General features: G+C 39.6%; 20 non-coding genes across 20 annotated transcripts; all 20 read right to left on the reverse strand.

Moving 5' to 3' along the window:
* Positions 1-253: 253 nt before the first annotated feature.
* Positions 254-326, reverse strand: TRNAM-CAU (transfer RNA methionine (anticodon CAU)). Its single transcript has one exon. It is a non-coding gene; the product is annotated as a tRNA-Met (tRNA).
* A 489-nt stretch (positions 327-815) lies between these two features.
* Positions 816-888, reverse strand: TRNAM-CAU (transfer RNA methionine (anticodon CAU)). Its single transcript has one exon. It is a non-coding gene; the product is annotated as a tRNA-Met (tRNA).
* Positions 889-1,709: 821 nt separating this feature from the next.
* Positions 1,710-1,782, reverse strand: TRNAM-CAU (transfer RNA methionine (anticodon CAU)). Its single transcript has one exon. It is a non-coding gene; the product is annotated as a tRNA-Met (tRNA).
* Positions 1,783-2,271: 489 nt separating this feature from the next.
* Positions 2,272-2,344, reverse strand: TRNAM-CAU (transfer RNA methionine (anticodon CAU)). Its single transcript has one exon. It is a non-coding gene; the product is annotated as a tRNA-Met (tRNA).
* Positions 2,345-3,283: 939 nt separating this feature from the next.
* Positions 3,284-3,356, reverse strand: TRNAM-CAU (transfer RNA methionine (anticodon CAU)). Its single transcript has one exon. It is a non-coding gene; the product is annotated as a tRNA-Met (tRNA).
* A 377-nt stretch (positions 3,357-3,733) lies between these two features.
* TRNAM-CAU (transfer RNA methionine (anticodon CAU)) lies at positions 3,734-3,806 on the reverse strand. The gene has a single exon. It is a non-coding gene; the product is annotated as a tRNA-Met (tRNA).
* A 947-nt stretch (positions 3,807-4,753) lies between these two features.
* TRNAM-CAU (transfer RNA methionine (anticodon CAU)) lies at positions 4,754-4,826 on the reverse strand. The gene has a single exon. It is a non-coding gene; the product is annotated as a tRNA-Met (tRNA).
* A 939-nt stretch (positions 4,827-5,765) lies between these two features.
* On the reverse strand, positions 5,766-5,838 carry TRNAM-CAU (transfer RNA methionine (anticodon CAU)). The gene has a single exon. It is a non-coding gene; the product is annotated as a tRNA-Met (tRNA).
* A 1,959-nt stretch (positions 5,839-7,797) lies between these two features.
* On the reverse strand, positions 7,798-7,870 carry TRNAM-CAU (transfer RNA methionine (anticodon CAU)). Its single transcript has one exon. It is a non-coding gene; the product is annotated as a tRNA-Met (tRNA).
* Positions 7,871-8,247: 377 nt separating this feature from the next.
* Positions 8,248-8,320, reverse strand: TRNAM-CAU (transfer RNA methionine (anticodon CAU)). The gene has a single exon. It is a non-coding gene; the product is annotated as a tRNA-Met (tRNA).
* A 947-nt stretch (positions 8,321-9,267) lies between these two features.
* TRNAM-CAU (transfer RNA methionine (anticodon CAU)) lies at positions 9,268-9,340 on the reverse strand. Its single transcript has one exon. It is a non-coding gene; the product is annotated as a tRNA-Met (tRNA).
* A 939-nt stretch (positions 9,341-10,279) lies between these two features.
* On the reverse strand, positions 10,280-10,352 carry TRNAM-CAU (transfer RNA methionine (anticodon CAU)). The gene has a single exon. It is a non-coding gene; the product is annotated as a tRNA-Met (tRNA).
* Positions 10,353-11,299: 947 nt separating this feature from the next.
* On the reverse strand, positions 11,300-11,372 carry TRNAM-CAU (transfer RNA methionine (anticodon CAU)). The gene has a single exon. It is a non-coding gene; the product is annotated as a tRNA-Met (tRNA).
* A 939-nt stretch (positions 11,373-12,311) lies between these two features.
* TRNAM-CAU (transfer RNA methionine (anticodon CAU)) lies at positions 12,312-12,384 on the reverse strand. Its single transcript has one exon. It is a non-coding gene; the product is annotated as a tRNA-Met (tRNA).
* Positions 12,385-12,873: 489 nt separating this feature from the next.
* TRNAM-CAU (transfer RNA methionine (anticodon CAU)) lies at positions 12,874-12,946 on the reverse strand. The gene has a single exon. It is a non-coding gene; the product is annotated as a tRNA-Met (tRNA).
* Positions 12,947-13,767: 821 nt separating this feature from the next.
* On the reverse strand, positions 13,768-13,840 carry TRNAM-CAU (transfer RNA methionine (anticodon CAU)). The gene has a single exon. It is a non-coding gene; the product is annotated as a tRNA-Met (tRNA).
* Positions 13,841-14,329: 489 nt separating this feature from the next.
* On the reverse strand, positions 14,330-14,402 carry TRNAM-CAU (transfer RNA methionine (anticodon CAU)). Its single transcript has one exon. It is a non-coding gene; the product is annotated as a tRNA-Met (tRNA).
* A 938-nt stretch (positions 14,403-15,340) lies between these two features.
* On the reverse strand, positions 15,341-15,413 carry TRNAI-UAU (transfer RNA isoleucine (anticodon UAU)). Its single transcript has one exon. It is a non-coding gene; the product is annotated as a tRNA-Ile (tRNA).
* Positions 15,414-16,745: 1,332 nt separating this feature from the next.
* Positions 16,746-16,818, reverse strand: TRNAM-CAU (transfer RNA methionine (anticodon CAU)). Its single transcript has one exon. It is a non-coding gene; the product is annotated as a tRNA-Met (tRNA).
* A 489-nt stretch (positions 16,819-17,307) lies between these two features.
* TRNAM-CAU (transfer RNA methionine (anticodon CAU)) lies at positions 17,308-17,380 on the reverse strand. The gene has a single exon. It is a non-coding gene; the product is annotated as a tRNA-Met (tRNA).
* Positions 17,381-17,553: the final 173 nt, after the last annotated feature.

The raw sequence follows: 17,553 nt of genomic DNA on the forward strand, positions 1-17,553 counted from the left end.
GATCCCCAAGAGACATTTTGATGCTGAGCTTCTCTTTCATCCCAATTAGAATGGGTTGCAGAGTGGCAAAAATTCATACTTGCGAAACAAGGAATATTCTTCAAACAAAGTGTCCCATCCTCTAACTTGTCTAGATATGATTTCATGGAATTTTGCCAATGTATGGTCCTGTCCTGAAGGGATTGTTGCTCAAGGAAACTGTTTGATTGGTGTGAACACATGCTGGATTTCTCTATTCCTTACAAAATATACATGCCCTGTGTGAGGATCGAACTCACGACCTTCAGATTATGAGACTGACGCGCTACCTACTGCGCTAACAAGGCAACTTACGTCATGGGTTTTTATAGTCTTCTGGGATACATGAATATAGTGAACGTTTGTTCTAAAATAAAATGAAATGGGTGTATATTCCAAACAAGCTTTATAGCCTTCTCACACATTTGGGGCACCTATTCTAGTGCAGTTAATTAGTGTCATACTACTTGTTACAAACAAAAAAAATAGACAGCAGAATAGACACAGGGACTTAGAAATCAGGAGGCTGAAATTATCCAAAGGCGATCCCCAAGACACATTTTGATGCTGAGCTTCTCTTTCATCCCAATTAGAATGGGTTGCAGAGTGGCAAAAATTCATACTTGCGAAACAAGGAATATTCTTCAAACAAAGTGTCCCATCCTCTAACTTGTCTAGATATGATTTCATGGAATTTTGCCAATGTATGGTCCTGTCCTGAAGGGATTGTTGCTCAAGGAAACTGTTTTATTGGTGTGAACACATGCTGGATTTCTCTATTTCTTACAAAATATACATGCCCTGTGTGAGGATCGAACTCACGACCTTCAGATTATGAGACTGACGCGCTACCTACTGCGCTAACAAGGCAACTTGGGCCATGGGTTTTTATAGTCTTCTGGGATACATGCATATAGTGAACGTTTGTTCTAAAATAAAATGAAATGGGTGTATATTCCAAAGGAGGAGGTGGAGGCTGAAATTATCGAAAGGCGATCCCCAAGACACATTTTGATGCTGAGCTTCTCTTTCATCCCAATTAGAATGGGTTGCAGAGTGGCAAAAAATCATACTGGAGTAACAAGGAATATTCTTCACACAAAGTGTCCCATCCTCTAACTTGTCTAGATATGATTTCATGAAATTTTGCCAATATATGGTCCTGTCCTGAAGGGATTGTTGCTCAAGAAAACTGTTTGATTGGTGTGAACACATGCTGGATTTCTCTATTTCTTACAAAATATACATGCCCTGTGTGAGGATCGAACTCACGACCTTCAGATTATGAGACTGACGCACTACCTACTGCGCTAACAAGGCAACTTGCGCCATGGGTTTTTATAGTCTTCTGTGATACATGCATATAGTGAACGTTTCTTCTAAAATAAAATGAAATGGGTGTATATTCCAAAGGAGGAGGCTGAAATTATCGAAAGGCGATCCCCAAGACACATTTTGATGCTGAGCTTCTCTTTCATCCCAATTAGAAAGGGTTGAAGAGTTGCAAAAATTCATACTGGAGTAACAAGGAGTATTCTTCACAAAAAGTGTCCCATCCTCTAACTTGTCTAGATATGATTTCATGGAATTTTGCCAATATATGGTCCTGTTCTGAAGGGATTGTTGCGCAAGGAAACTGTTTGATTGGTGTGAACACATGCTGGATTTCTCTATTCCTTACAAAATATACATGCCCTGTGTGAGGATCGAACTCACGACCTTCAGATTATGAGACTGACGCGCTACCTACTGCGCTAACAAGGCAACTTACATCATCGGTTTTTATAGTCTTCTGGGATACATGAATATAGTGAACGTTTGTTCTAAAATAAAATGAAATGGGTGTATATTCCAAATAAGCTTTATAGCCTTCTCACACATTTGGGGCACCTATTCTAGTGCAGTTAATTAGTGTCATACTACTTGTTACAAACAAAAAAAATAGACAGCAGAATAGACACAGGGACTTAGAAATCAGGAGGCTGAAATTATCCAAAGGCGATCCCCAAGACACATTTTGATGCTGAGCTTCTCTTTCATCCCAATTAGAATGGGTTGCAGAGTGGCAAAAATTCATACTGGAGTAACAAGGAATATTCTTCACACAAAGTGTCCCATCCTCTAACTTGTCTAGATATGATTTCATGAAATTTTGCCAATATATGGTCCTGGCCTGAAGGGATTGTTGCTCAAGGAAACTGTTTGATTGGTGTGAACACATGCTGGATTTCTCTATTCCTTACAAAATATATATGCCCTGTGTGAGGATCGAACTCACGACCTTCAGATTATGAGACTGACGCGCTACCTACTGCGCTAACAAGGCAACTTGCGCCATGGGTTTTTATAGTCTTCTGGGATACATGCATATAGTGAACGTTTGTTCTAAAACAAAATGAAATGGGTGTATATTCCAAAGGAGGAGGTGGAGGCTGAAATTATCGAAAGGCGATCCCCAAGACACATTTTGATGCTGAGCTTCTCTTTCATCCCAATTAGAATGGGTTGCAGAGTTGCAAAAATTCATACTGGAGTAACAAGGAATATTCTTCACACAAAGTGTCCCATCCTCTAACTTGTCTAGATATGATTTCATGAAATTTTGGCAATATATGGTCCTGTCCTGAAGGGATTGTTGCTCAAGGAAACTGTTTGATTGGTGTGAACACATGCTGGATTTCTCTATTCCTTACAAAATATACATGCCCTGTGTGAGGATCGAACTCACGACCTTCAAATTATGAGACTGACGCGCTACCTACTGCGCTAACAAGGCAACTTACGCCGTGGGTTTTTATAGTATTCTGGGATACATGAATATAGTGAACGTTTGTTCTAAAATAAAATGAAATGGGTGTATATTCCAAACAAGCTTTATAGCCTTCTCACACATTTGGGGCACCTATTCTAGTGCAGTTAATTAGTGTCATACTACTTGTTACAAACAAAAAAAATAGACAGCAGAATAGACACAGGGACTTAGAAATCAGGAGGCTGAAGTTATCCTAAGGCGATCCCCAAGACACATTTTGATGCTGAGCTTCTCTTTCATCCCAATTAGAATGGGTTGCAGAGTGGCAAAAATTCATACTTGCGAAACAAGGAATATTCTTCAAACAAAGTGTCCCATCCTCTAACTTGTCTAGATATGATTTCATGGAATTTTGCCAATGTATGGTCCTGTCCTGAAGGGATTGTTGCACAAGGAAACTGTTTGATTGGGTTGAACACATGCTGGATTTCTCTATTTCTTACAAAATATACATGCCCTGTGTGAGGATCGAACTCACGACCTTCAGATTATGAGACTGACGCGCTACCTACTGCGCTAACAAGGCAACTTGCGCCATGGGTTTTTATAGTCTTCTGGGATACATGCATATAGTGAACGTTTGTTCTAAAATAAAATGAAATGGGTGTATATTCCAAAGGAGGAGGTGGAGGCTGAAATTATCGAAACGCGATCCCCAAGACACATTTTGATGCTGAGCTTCTCTTTCATCCCAATTAGAATGGGTTGCAGAGTGGCAAAAATTCATACTGGAGTAACAAGGAATATTCTTCACACAAAGTGTCCCATCCTCTAACTTGTCTAGATATGATTTCATGAAATTTTGCCAATATATGGTCCTGTCCTGAAGGGATTGTTGCTCAAGGAAACTGTTTGATTGGTGTGAACACATGCTGGATTTCTCAATTCCTTACAAAATATACATGCCCTGTGTGAGGATCGAACTCACGACCTTCAGATTATGAGACTGACGCGCTACCTACTGCGCTAACAAGGCAACTTACGCCATGGGATTTTATAGTCTTCTGGGATACATGAATATAGTGAACGTTTGTTCTAAAATAAAATGAAATGGGTGTATATTCCAAACAAGCTTTATAGCCTTCTCACACATTTGGGGCACCTATTCTAGTGCAGTTAATTAGTGTCATACTACTTGTTACAAACAAAAAAAATAGACAGCAGAATAGACACAGGGACTTAGAAATCCTGAGGCTGAAATTATCCAAAGGCGATCCCCAAGACACATTTTGATGCTGAGCTTCTCTTTCATCCCAATTAGAATGGGTTGCAGAGTGGCAAAAATTCATACTTGCGAAACAAGGAATATTCTTCAAACAAAGTGTCCCATCCTCTAACTTGTCTAGATATGATTTCATGGAATTTTGCCAATGTATGGTCCTATCCTGAAGGGATTGTTGCTCAAGGAAACTGTTAGATTGGTGTGAACACATGCTGGATTTCTGGATTTCTCTATTTCTTACAAAATATACATGCCCTGTGTGAGGATCGAACTCACGACCTTCAGATTATGAGACTGACGTGCTACCTACCGCGCTAACAAGGCAACTTGCGCCATGGGTTTTTATAGTCTTCTGGGATACATGCATATAGTGAACGTTTGTTCTAAAACAAAATGAAATGGGTGTATATTCCAAAGGAGGAGGTGGAGGCTGAAATTATCGAAAGGCGATCCCCAAGACACATTTTGATGCTGAGCTTCTCTTTCATCCCAATTAGAATGGGTTGCAGAGTGGCAAAAATTCATACTGGAGTAACAAGGAATATTCTTCAAACAAAGTGTCCCATCCTCTAACTTGTCTAGATATGATTTCATGGAATTTTGCCAATGTATGGTCCTGTCCTGAAGGGATTGTTGCTCAAGGAAACTGTTTGATTGGTGTGAACACATGCTGGATTTCTCTATTTCTTACAAAATATACATGCCCTGTGTGAGGATCGAACTCACGACCTTCAGATTATGAGACTGACGCGCTACCTACTGCGCTAACAAGGCAACTTACGCCATGGGTTTTTATAGTTTTCTGGGATACATGAATATAGTGAACGTTTGTTCTAAAATAAAATGAAATGGGTGTATATTCCAAACAAGCTTTATAGCCTTCTCACACATTTGGGGCACCTATTCTAGTGCAGTTAATTAGTGTCATACTACTTGTTACAAACAAAAAAAATAGACAGCAGAATAGACACAGGGACTTAGAAATCAGGAGGCTGAAATTATCCAAAGGCGATCCCCAAGACACATTTTGATGCTGAACTTCTCTTTCATCCCAATTAGAATGGGTTGCAGAGTGGCAAAAATTCATACTTGCGAAACAAGGAATATTCTTCAAACAAAGTGTCCCATCCTCTAACTTGTCTAGATATGATTTCATGGAATTTTGCCAATGTATGGTCCTGTCCTGAAGGGATTGTTGCTCAAAGAAACTGTTTGATTGGTGTGAACACATGCTGGATTTCTCTATTTCTTACAAAATATACATGCCCTGTGTGAGGATCGAACTCACGACCTTCAGATTAAAAGACTGACGCGCTACCTACTGCGCTAACAAGGCAACTTGCGCCATGGGTTTTTATAGTCTTCTGGGATACATGCATATAGTGAACGTTTGTTCTAAAATAAAATGAAATGGGTGTATATTCCAAAGGAGGAGGTGGAGGCTGAAATTATCGAAACGCGATCCCCAAGACACATTTTGATGCTGAGCTTCTCTTTCATCCCAATTAGAATGGGTTGCAGAGTGGCAAAAATTCATACTGGAGTAACAAGGAATATTCTTCACACAAAGTGTCCCATCCTCTAACTTGTCTAGATATGATTTCATGAAATTTTGCCAATATATGGTCCTGTCCTGAAGGGATTGTTGCTCAAGGAAACTGTTTGATTGGTGTGAACACATGCTGGATTTCTCAATTCCTTACAAAATATACATGCCCTGTGTGAGGATCGAACTCACGACCTTCAGATTATGAGACTGACGCGCTACCTACTGCGCTAACAAGGCAACTTACGCCATGGGTTTTTATAGTTTTCTGGGATACATGAATATAGTGAACGTTTGTTCTAAAATAAAATGAAATGGGTGTATATTCCAAACAAGCTTTATAGCCTTCTCACACATTTGGGGCACCTATTCTAGTGCAGTTAATTAGTGTCATACTACTTGTTACAAACAAAAAAAATAGACAGCAGAATAGACACAGGGACTTAGAAATCAGGAGGCTGAAATTATCCAAAGGCGATCCCCAAGACACATTTTGATGCTGAGCTTCTCTTTCATCCCAATTAGAATGGGTTGCAGAGTGGCAAAAATTCATACTTGCGAAACAAGGAATATTCTTCAAACAAAGTGTCCCATCCTCTAACTTGTCTAGATATGATTTCATGGAATTTTGCCAATGTATGGTCCTATCCTGAAGGGATTGTTGCTCAAGGAAACTGTTTGATTGGTGTGAACACATGCTGGATTTCTGGATTTCTCTATTTCTTACAAAATATACATGCCCTGTGTGAGGATCGAACTCACGACCTTCAGATTATGAGACTGACGCGCTACCTACCGCGCTAACAAGGCAACTTGCGCCATGGGTTTTTATAGTCTTCTGGGATACATGCATATAGTGAACGTTTGTTCTAAAACAAAATGAAATGGGTGTATATTCCAAAGGAGGAGGTGGAGGCTGAAATTATCGAAAGGCGATCCCCAAGACACATTTTGATGCTGAGCTTCTCTTTCATCCCAATTAGAATGGGTTGCAGAGTGGCAAAAATTCATACTGGAGTAACAAGGAATATTCTTCAAACAAAGTGTCCCATCCTCTAACTTGTCTAGATATGATTTCATGGAATTTTGCCAATGTATGGTCCTGTCCTGAAGGGATTGTTGCTCAAGGAAACTGTTTGATTGGTGTGAACACATGCTGGATTTCTCTATTTCTTACAAAATATACATGCCCTGTGTGAGGATCGAACTCACGACCTTCAGATTATGAGACTGACGCGCTACTTACTGCGCTAACAAGGCAACTTACGCCATGGGTTTTTATAGTTTTCTGGGATACATGAATATAGTGAACGTTTGTTCTAAAATAAAATGAAATGGGTGTATATTCCAAACAAGCTTTATAGCCTTCTCACACATTTGGGGCACCTATTCTAGTGCAGTTAATTAGTGTCATACTACTTGTTACAAACAAAAAAAATAGACAGCAGAATAGACACAGGGACTTAGAAATCAGGAGGCTGAAATTATCCAAAGGCGATCCCCAAGACACATTTTGATGCTGAACTTCTCTTTCATCCCAATTAGAATGGGTTGCAGAGTGGCAAAAATTCATACTTGCGAAACAAGGAATATTCTTCAAACAAAGTGTCCCATCCTCTAACTTGTCTAGATATGATTTCATGGAATTTTGCCAATGTATGGTCCTGTCCTGAAGGGATTGTTGCTCAAAGAAACTGTTTGATTGGTGTGAACACATGCTGGATTTCTCTATTTCTTACAAAATATACATGCCCTGTGTGAGGATCGAACTCACGACCTTCAGATTAAAAGACTGACGCGCTACCTACTGCGCTAACAAGGCAACTTGCGCCATGGGTTTTTATAGTCTTCTGGGATACATGCATATAGTGAACGTTTGTTCTAAAATAAAATGAAATGGGTGTATATTCCAAAGGAGGAGGTGGAGGCTGAAATTATCGAAACGCGATCCCCAAGACACATTTTGATGCTGAGCTTCTCTTTCATCCCAATTAGAATGGGTTGCAGAGTGGCAAAAATTCATACTGGAGTAACAAGGAATATTCTTAACACAAAGTGTCCCATCCTCTAACTTGTCTAGATATGATTTCATGGAATTTTGCCAATGTATGGTCCTGTCCTGAAGGGATTGTTGCACAAGGAAACTGTTTGATTGGGTTGAACACATGCTGGATTTCTCTATTTCTTACAAAATATACATGCCCTGTGTGAGGATCGAACTCACGACCTTCAGATTATGAGACTGACGCGCTACCTACTGCGCTAACAAGGCAACTTGCGCCATGGGTTTTTATAGTCTTCTGGGATACATGCATATAGTGAACGTTTGTTCTAAAATAAAATGAAATGGGTGTATATTCCAAAGGAGGAGGTGGAGGCTGAAATTATCGAAACGCGATCCCCAAGACACATTTTGATGCTGAGCTTCTCTTTCATCCCAATTAGAATGGGTTGCAGAGTGGCAAAAATTCATACTGGAGTAACAAGGAATATTCTTCACACAAAGTGTCCCATCCTCTAACTTGTCTAGATATGATTTCATGAAATTTTGCCAATATATGGTCCTGTCCTGAAGGGATTGTTGCTCAAGGAAACTGTTTGATTGGTGTGAACACATGCTGGATTTCTCAATTCCTTACAAAATATACATGCCCTGTGTGAGGATCGAACTCACGACCTTCAGATTATGAGACTGACGCGCTACCTACTGCGCTAACAAGGCAACTTACGCCATGGGATTTTATAGTCTTCTGGGATACATGAATATAGTGAACGTTTGTTCTAAAATAAAATGAAATGGGTGTATATTCCAAACAAGCTTTATAGCCTTCTCACACATTTGGGGCACCTATTCTAGTGCAGTTAATTAGTGTCATACTACTTGTTACAAACAAAAAAAATAGACAGCAGAATAGACACAGGGACTTAGAAATCCTGAGGCTGAAATTATCCAAAGGCGATCCCCAAGACACATTTTGATGCTGAGCTTCTCTTTCATCCCAATTAGAATGGGTTGCAGAGTGGCAAAAATTCATACTTGCGAAACAAGGAATATTCTTCAAACAAAGTGTCCCATCCTCTAACTTGTCTAGATATGATTTCATGGAATTTTGCCAATGTATGGTCCTATCCTGAAGGGATTGTTGCTCAAGGAAACTGTTTGATTGGTGTGAACACATGCTGGATTTCTGGATTTCTCTATTTCTTACAAAATATACATGCCCTGTGTGAGGATCGAACTCACGACCTTCAGATTATGAGACTGACGTGCTACCTACCGCGTTAACAAGGCAACTTGCGCCATGGGTTTTTATAGTCTTCTGGGATACATGCATATAGTGAACGTTTGTTCTAAAACAAAATGAAATGGGTGTATATTCCAAAGGAGGAGGTGGAGGCTGAAATTATCGAAAGGCGATCCCCAAGACACATTTTGATGCTGAGCTTCTCTTTCATCCCAATTAGAATGGGTTGCAGAGTGGCAAAAATTCATACTGGAGTAACAAGGAATATTCTTCAAACAAAGTGTCCCATCCTCTAACTTGTCTAGATATGATTTCATGGAATTTTGCCAATGTATGGTCCTGTCCTGAAGGGATTGTTGCTCAAGGAAACTGTTTGATTGGTGTGAACACATGCTGGATTTCTCTATTTCTTACAAAATATACATGCCCTGTGTGAGGATCGAACTCACGACCTTCAGATTATGAGACTGACGCGCTACCTACTGCGCTAACAAGGCAACTTACGCCATGGGTTTTTATAGTTTTCTGGGATACATGAATATAGTGAACGTTTGTTCTAAAATAAAATGAAATGGGTGTATATTCCAAACAAGCTTTATAGCCTTCTCACACATTTGGGGCACCTATTCTAGTGCAGTTAATTAGTGTCATACTACTTGTTACAAACAAAAAAAATAGACAGCAGAATAGACACAGGGACTTCGAAATCAGGAGGCTGAAATTATCCAAAGGCGATCCCCAAGACACATTTTGATGCTGAACTTCTCTTTAATCCCAATTAGAATGGGTTGCAGAGTGGCAAAAATTCATACTTGCGAAACAAGGAATATTCTTCAAACAAAGTGTCCCATCCTCTAACTTGTCTAGATATGATTTCATGGAATTTTGCCAATGTATGGTCCTGTCCTGAAGGGATTGTTGCTCAAAGAAACTGTTTGATTGGTGTGAACACATGCTGGATTTCTCTATTTCTTACAAAATATACATGCCCTGTGTGAGGATCGAACTCACGACCTTCAGATTAAAAGACTGACGCGCTACCTACTGCGCTAACAAGGCAACTTGCGCCATGGGTTTTTATAGTCTTCTGGGATACATGCATATAGTGAACGTTTGTTCTAAAATAAAATGAAATGGGTGTATATTCCAAAGGAGGAGGTGGAGGCTGAAATTATCGAAACGCGATCCCCAAGACACATTTTGATGCTGAGCTTCTCTTTCATCCCAATTAGAATGGGTTGCAGAGTGGCAAAAATTCATACTGGAGTAACAAGGAATATTCTTCACACAAAGTGTCCCATCCTCTAACTTGTCTAGATATGATTTCATGAAATTTTGCCAATATATGGTCCTGTCCTGAAGGGATTGTTGCTCAAGGAAACTGTTTGATTGGTGTGAACACATGCTGGATTTCTCAATTCCTTACAAAATATACATGCCCTGTGTGAGGATCGAACTCACGACCTTCAGATTATGAGACTGACGCGCTACCTACTGCGCTAACAAGGCAACTTACGCCATGGGTTTTTATAGTTTTCTGGGATACATGAATATAGTGAACGTTTGTTCTAAAATAAAATGAAATGGGTGTATATTCCAAACAAGCTTTATAGCCTTCTCACACATTTGGGGCACCTATTCTAGTGCAGTTAATTAGTGTCATACTACTTGTTACAAACAAAAAAAATAGACAGCAGAATAGACACAGGGACTTAGAAATCAGGAGGCTGAAATTATCCAAAGGCGATCCCCAAGACACATTTTGATGCTGAGCTTCTCTTTCATCCCAATTAGAATGGGTTGCAGAGTGGCAAAAATTCATACTTGCGAAACAAGGAATATTCTTCAAACAAAGTGTCCCATCCTCTAACTTGTCTAGATATGATTTCATGGAATTTTGCCAATGTATGGTCCTATCCTGAAGGGATTGTTGCTCAAGGAAACTGTTTGATTGGTGTGAACACATGCTGGATTTCTGGATTTCTCTATTTCTTACAAAATATACATGCCCTGTGTGAGGATCGAACTCACGACCTTCAGATTATGAGACTGACGCGCTACCTACCGCGCTAACAAGGCAACTTGCGCCATGGGTTTTTATAGTCTTCTGGGATACATGCATATAGTGAACGTTTGTTCTAAAACAAAATGAAATGGGTGTATATTCCAAAGGAGGAGGTGGAGGCTGAAATTATCGAAAGGCGATCCCCAAGACACATTTTGATGCTGAGCTTCTCTTTCATCCCAATTAGAATGGGTTGCAGAGTGGCAAAAATTCATACTGGAGTAACAAGGAATATTCTTCAAACAAAGTGTCCCATCCTCTAACTTGTCTAGATATGATTTCATGGAATTTTGCCAATGTATGGTCCTGTCCTGAAGGGATTGTTGCTCAAGGAAACTGTTTGATTGGTGTGAACACATGCTGGATTTCTCTATTTCTTACAAAATATACATGCCCTGTGTGAGGATCGAACTCACGACCTTCAGATTATGAGACTGACGCGCTACCTACTGCGCTAACAAGGCAACTTACGCCATGGGTTTTTATAGTTTTCTGGGATACATGAATATAGTGAACGTTTGTTCTAAAATAAAATGAAATGGGTGTATATTCCAAACAAGCTTTATAGCCTTCTCACACATTTGGGGCACCTATTCTAGTGCAGTTAATTAGTGTCATACTACTTGTTACAAACAAAAAAAATAGACAGCAGAATAGACACAGGGACTTAGAAATCAGGAGGCTGAAATTATCCAAAGGCGATCCCCAAGACACATTTTGATGCTGAACTTCTCTTTCATCCCAATTAGAATGGGTTGCAGAGTGGCAAAAATTCATACTTGCGAAACAAGGAATATTCTTCAAACAAAGTGTCCCATCCTCTAACTTGTCTAGATATGATTTCATGGAATTTTGCCAATGTATGGTCCTGTCCTGAAGGGATTGTTGCTCAAAGAAACTGTTTGATTGGTGTGAACACATGCTGGATTTCTCTATTTCTTACAAAATATACATGCCCTGTGTGAGGATCGAACTCACGACCTTCAGATTAAAAGACTGACGCGCTACCTACTGCGCTAACAAGGCAACTTGCGCCATGGGTTTTTATAGTCTTCTGGGATACATGCATATAGTGAACGTTTGTTCTAAAATAAAATGAAATGGGTGTATATTCCAAAGGAGGAGGTGGAGGCTGAAATTATCGAAAGGCGATCCCCAAGAGACATTTTGATGCTGAGCTTCTCTTTCATCCCAATTAGAATGGGTTGCAGAGTGGCAAAAATTCATACTTGCGAAACAAGGAATATTCTTCAAACAAAGTGTCCCATCCTCTAACTTGTCTAGATATGATTTCATGGAATTTTGCCAATGTATGGTCCTGTCCTGAAGGGATTGTTGCTCAAGGAAACTGTTTGATTGGTGTGAACACATGCTGGATTTCTCTATTCCTTACAAAATATACATGCCCTGTGTGAGGATCGAACTCACGACCTTCAGATTATGAGACTGACGCGCTACCTACTGCGCTAACAAGGCAACTTACGTCATGGGTTTTTATAGTCTTCTGGGATACATGAATATAGTGAACGTTTGTTCTAAAATAAAATGAAATGGGTGTATATTCCAAACAAGCTTTATAGCCTTCTCACACATTTGGGGCACCTATTCTAGTGCAGTTAATTAGTGTCATACTACTTGTTACAAACAAAAAAAATAGACAGCAGAATAGACACAGGGACTTAGAAATCAGGAGGCTGAAATTATCCAAAGGCGATCCCCAAGACACATTTTGATGCTGAGCTTCTCTTTCATCCCAATTAGAATGGGTTGCAGAGTGGCAAAAATTCATACTTGCGAAACAAGGAATATTCTTCAAACAAAGTGTCCCATCCTCTAACTTGTCTAGATATGATTTCATGGAATTTTGCCAATGTATGGTCCTGTCCTGAAGGGATTGTTGCTCAAGGAAACTGTTTTATTGGTGTGAACACATGCTGGATTTCTCTATTTCTTACAAAATATACATGCCCTGTGTGAGGATCGAACTCACGACCTTCAGATTATGAGACTGACGCGCTACCTACTGCGCTAACAAGGCAACTTGGGCCATGGGTTTTTATAGTCTTCTGGGATACATGCATATAGTGAACGTTTGTTCTAAAATAAAATGAAATGGGTGTATATTCCAAAGGAGGAGGTGGAGGCTGAAATTATCGAAAGGCGATCCCCAAGACACATTTTGATGCTGAGCTTCTCTTTCATCCCAATTAGAATGGGTTGCAGAGTGGCAAAAAATCATACTGGAGTAACAAGGAATATTCTTCACACAAAGTGTCCCATCCTCTAACTTGTCTAGATATGATTTCATGAAATTTTGCCAATATATGGTCCTGTCCTGAAGGGATTGTTGCTCAAGAAAACTGTTTGATTGGTGTGAACACATGCTGGATTTCTCTATTTCTTACAAAATATACATGCCCTGTGTGAGGATCGAACTCACGACCTTCAGATTATGAGACTGACGCACTACCTACTGCGCTAACAAGGCAACTTGCGCCATGGGTTTTTATAGTCTTCTGTGATACATGCATATAGTGAACGTTTCTTCTAAAATAAAATGAAATGGGTGTATATTCCAAAGGAGGAGGCTGAAATTATCGAAAGGCGATCCCCAAGACACATTTTGATGCTGAGCTTCTCTTTCATCCCAATTAGAAAGGGTTGAAGAGTTGCAAAAATTCATACTGGAGTAACAATGAGTATTCTTCACACAAAGTGTCCCATCCTCTAACTTGTCTAGATATGATTTCATGGAATTTTGCCAATATATGGTCCTGTTCTGAAGGGATTGTTGCGCAAGGAAACTGTTTGATTGGTGTGAACACATGCTGGATTTCTCTATTCCTTACAAAATATACATGCCCTGTGTGAGGATCGAACTCACGACCTTCAGATTATGAGACTGACGCGCTACCTACTGCGCTAACAAGGCAACTTACATCATGGGTTTTTATAGTCTTCTGGGATACATGAATATAGTGAACGTTTGTTCTAAAATAAAATGAAATGGGTGTATATTCCAAATAAGCTTTATAGCCTTCTCACACATTTGGGGCACCTATTCTAGTGCAGTTAATTAGTGTCATACTACTTGTTACAAACAAAAAAAATAGACAGCAGAATAGACACAGGGACTTAGAAATCAGGAGGCTGAAATTATCCAAAGGCGATCCCCAAGACACATTTTGATGCTGAGCTTCTCTTTCATCCCAATTAGAATGGGTTGCAGAGTGGCAAAAATTCATACTGGAGTAACAAGGAATATTCTTCACACAAAGTGTCCCATCCTCTAACTTGTCTAGATATGATTTCATGAAATTTTGCCAATATATGGTCCTGGCCTGAAGGGATTGTTGCTCAAGGAAACTGTTTGATTGGTGTGAACACATGCTGGATTTCTCTATTCCTTACAAAATATACATGCCCTGTGTGAGGATCGAACTCACGACCTTCAGATTATGAGACTGACGCGCTACCTACTGCGCTAACAAGGCAACTTGCGCCATGGGTTTTTATAGTCTTCTGGGATACATGCATATAGTGAACGTTTGTTCTAAAACAAAATGAAATGGGTGTATATTCCAAAGGAGGAGGTGGAGGCTGAAATTATCGAAAGGCGATCCCCAAGACACATTTTGATGCTGAGCTTCTCTTTCATCCCAATTAGAATGGGTTGCAGAGTTGCAAAAATTCATACTGGAGTAACAAGGAATATTCTTCACACAAAGTGTCCCATCCTCTAACTTGTCTAGATATGATTTCATGAAATTTTGGCAATATATGGTCCTGTCCTGAAGGGATTGTTGCTCAAGGAAACTGTTTGATTGGTGTGAACACATTTGGATTTCTCTATTCCTTACAAAATATACATGCCCTGTGTGAGGATCGAACTCACGACCTTCAAATTATGAGACTGACGCGCTACCTACTGCGCTAACAAGGCAACTTACGCCGTGGGTTTTTATAGTCTTCTGGGATACATGAATATAGTGAACGTTTGTTCTAAAATAAAATGAAATGGGTGTATATTCCAAACAAGCTTTATAGCCTTCTCACACATTTGGGGCACCTATTCTAGTGCAGTTAATTAGTGTCATACTACTTGTTACAAACAAAAAAAATAGACAGCAGAATAGACACAGGGACTTAGAAATCAGGAGGCTGAAATTATCCAAAGGCGATCCCCAAGACACATTTTGATGCTGAACTTCTCTTTCATCCCAATTAGAATGGGTTGCAGAGTGGCAAAAATTCATACTTGCGAAACAAGGAATATTCTTCAAACAAAGTGTCCCATCCTCTAACTTGTCTAGATATGATTTCATGGAATTTTGCCAATGTATGGTCCTGTCCTGAAGGGATTGTTGCTCAAAGAAACTGTTTGATTGGTGTGAACACATGCTGGATTTCTCTATTTCTTACAAAATATACATGCCCTGTGTGAGGATCGAACTCACGACCTTCAGATTATAAAACTGACGCGCTACCTACTGCGCTAACAAGGCAACTTGCGCCATGGGTTTTTATAGTCTTCTGGGATACATGCATATAGTGAACGTTTGTTCTAAAATAAAATGAAATGGGTGTATATTCCAAAGGAGGAGGTGGAGGCTGAAATTATCGAAAGGCGATCCCCAAGAGACATTTTGATGCTGAGCTTCTCTTTCATCCCAATTAGAATGGGTTGCAGAGTGGCAAAAATTCATACTTGCGAAACAAGGAATATTCTTCAAACAAAGTGTCCCATCCTCTAACTTGTCTAGATATGATTTCATGGAATTTTGCCAATGTATGGTCCTGTCCTGAAGGGATTGTTGCTCAAGGAAACTGTTTGATTGGTGTGAACACATGCTGGATTTCTCTATTCCTTACAAAATATACATGCCCTGTGTGAGGATCGAACTCACGACCTGCAGATTATGAGACTGACGCGCTACCTACTGCGCTAACAAGGCAACTTACGTCATGGGTTTTTATAGTCTTCTGGGATACATGAATATAGTGAACGTTTGTTCTAAAATAAAATGAAATGGGTGTATATTCCAAACAAGCTTTATAGCCTTCTCACACATTTGGGGCACCTATTCTAGTGCAGTTAATTAGTGTCATACTACTTGTTACAAACAAAAAAAATAGACAGCAGAATAGACACAGGGACTTAGAAATCAGGAGGCTGAAATTATCCAAAGGCGATCCCCAAGACACATTTTGATGCTGAGCTTCTCTTTCATCCCAATTAGAATGGGTTGCAGAGTGGCAAAAATTCATACTTGCGAAACAAGGAATATTCTTCAAACAAAGTGTCCCATCCTCTAACTTGTCTAGATATGATTTCATGGAATTTAGGCAACTTACGCCATGGGTTTTTATAGTCTTCTGGGATACATGAATATAGTGAACGTTTGTTCTAAAATAAAATGAAATGGGTGTATATTCCAAACAAGCTTTATAGCCTTCTCACACATTTGGGGCACCTATTCTAGTGCAGTTAATTAGTGTCATACTACTTGTTACAAACAAAAAAAATAGACAGCAGAATAGACACAGGGACTTAGAAATCAGGAGGCTGAAATTATCCAAAGGCGATCCCCAAGACACATTTTGATGCTGAGCTTCTCTTTCATCCCAATTAGAATGGGTTGCAGAGTGGCAAAAATTCATACTGGAGTAACAAGGAATATTCTTCACACAAAGTGTCCCATCCTCTAACTTGTCTAGATATGATTTCATGAAATTTTGCCAATATATGGTCCTGTCCTGAAGGGATTGTTGCTCAAGGAAACTGTTTGATTGGTGTGAACACATGCTGGATTTCTCTATTCCTTACAAAATATACATGCCCTGTGTGAGGATCGAACTCACGACCTTCAGATTATGAGACTGACGCGCTACCTACTGCGCTAACAAGGCAACTTACGCCATGGGTTTTTATAGTCTTCTGGGATACATGAATATAGTGAACGTTTGTTCTAAAATAAAATGAAATGGGTGTATATTCCAAACAAGCTTTATAGCCTTCTCACACATTTGGGGCACCTATTCTAGTGCAGTTAATTAGTGTCATACTACTTGTTACAAACAAAAAAAATAGACAGCAGAATAGACACAGGGACTTAGAAATCAGGAGGCTGAAATTATCCAAAGGTGATCCCCAAGACACATTTTGATGCTGAGCTTCTCTTTCATCCCAATTAGAATGGGTTGCAGAGTGGCAAAAATTCATACTTGCGAAACAAGGAATATTCTTCAAACAAAGTGTCCCATCCTCTAACTTGTCTAGATATGATTTTATGGAATTTTGCCAATGTATGGTCCTGTCCTGAAGGGATTGTTGCTCAAGGAAACTGTTTGATTGGTGTGAACACATGCTGGATTTCTCTATTTCTTACAAAATATACATGCCCTGTGTGAGGATCGAACTCACGACCTTCAGATTATGAGACTGACGCGCTACCTACTGCGCTAACAAGGCAACTTGCGCCATATATTTTTATAGTCTTCAGGGATACATGCATATAGTGAACGTTTGTTCTAAAATAAAATGAAATGGGTGTATATTCCAAAGGAGGAGGTGGAGGCTGAAATTATCGAAAGGCGATCCCCAAGACACATTTTGATGCTGAGCTTCTCTTTCATCCCAATTAG

Source organism: Pelobates fuscus, chromosome 3, assembly GCF_036172605.1.
Source record: "Pelobates fuscus isolate aPelFus1 chromosome 3, aPelFus1.pri, whole genome shotgun sequence".
Classification (NCBI taxonomy): Eukaryota; Metazoa; Chordata; class Amphibia; order Anura; family Pelobatidae; genus Pelobates; species Pelobates fuscus.